Genomic DNA, 598 nt, shown 5'->3' with positions numbered 1-598 from the left:
TTATGTAGATCTAATGGTATGGTGACAAAAGTCCTGAGCCTGAAGGAATAGCTTAGCTATTCCTTTGCTGTGTGATGTTGGAAAAGTCAGATAACCTTTCTCTAAGCCTTTTTAAATCAGAAAAATGAAAATGAGAATAATATCAATGATACTTGCTCGAGGGTCTCAATAATTATCACAACTAAAAAGGACCAAAAAATGTAAAATATTTTGTAAACTATAAAGCACTATGTACATATTACCTGCTGTGAATATTCACATTAAATGTCCAATCTCAGCATGAGTGTCTCCCTTCTTCCCAGCATAAATTAGGTCCTTCGATACTAGGTTTTTTTGGTAAAATTTAGCCACACACATGGGAATTCAGCATCAATGGCTCTTATGGAATGATAGTGAATTACAGTGATTACTCTGGAAAAATAGTCTATTCATAATGACAATGGTCCAGACTAATTTGTTTTATTGTTATTGTTTTGTCTTGTTTTTTAGAGAGGGACAGGGTCTCGCTTTATCACCCAAGCTGGAGAGCAGTGGCGTGATCATTGCTCACTGCAACCTGGAGTTCCCGGGCTCAAGTGATCCTCCTGCCTCAGACTCC

The sequence above is a fragment of the Pongo pygmaeus genome, chromosome 15, assembly GCF_028885625.2.
Source record: "Pongo pygmaeus isolate AG05252 chromosome 15, NHGRI_mPonPyg2-v2.0_pri, whole genome shotgun sequence".
NCBI classification, from domain to species: domain Eukaryota; kingdom Metazoa; phylum Chordata; class Mammalia; order Primates; family Hominidae; genus Pongo; species Pongo pygmaeus.
The sequence above is the reverse complement of the archived record's forward strand: the minus strand, read 5'-3'. Positions refer to the sequence as shown.